Consider the following 528-nt stretch of genomic DNA (forward strand, 5'->3'; position numbering starts at 1 on the left):
TGTTGCTGCTACAGCTGGGGGGTGATTTCGCGCTGCTGCAGCTGCTGGTGGTTTTCTTCTTTTTTGTTTATTTAATAAAACTAAATAAATTAATAAATAAAAATAAAATACTTCTCTGCACACACAAAAGGCTCCTAGACAAACAGGAAGAACAACCAACGAGGTGTATGTACACCTCAAACCACGGGGCTGCTGCACCCCACAGCGAGAAGCAGCAGCAGCAGCAGCAGCAGCAGCAGCAGCATTGCTGCTGCGTCTACACAGCTAGCTTTCTCTATTCACACAGCATGTGCTGCTGCTGCAGGCACCCCGATCAGCTCCTGCTGCTGCTAGCAGCAGCAGCTAGCTAGCAGCAGCTAGCTAGCAGCAACTAGCTAGCTGCAGCAGCTAGCGACGAAGTCTATCTGGCGCTAGCAGTACCGCTAGAGAGCGTTGGAACCTGGACCCGGGTCCCTCCTCTAAACCCTAAACCCTAAACCCCAAACCCTAAACCCTAAACCCTAAACCCCCTAGGCATGTAAGAGCAAT

Source organism: Eimeria mitis, genomic scaffold (assembly GCF_000499745.2).
Source record: "Eimeria mitis Houghton genomic scaffold, Emh_scaff687, whole genome shotgun sequence".
In the NCBI taxonomy this organism is placed as follows: domain Eukaryota; phylum Apicomplexa; class Conoidasida; order Eucoccidiorida; family Eimeriidae; genus Eimeria; species Eimeria mitis.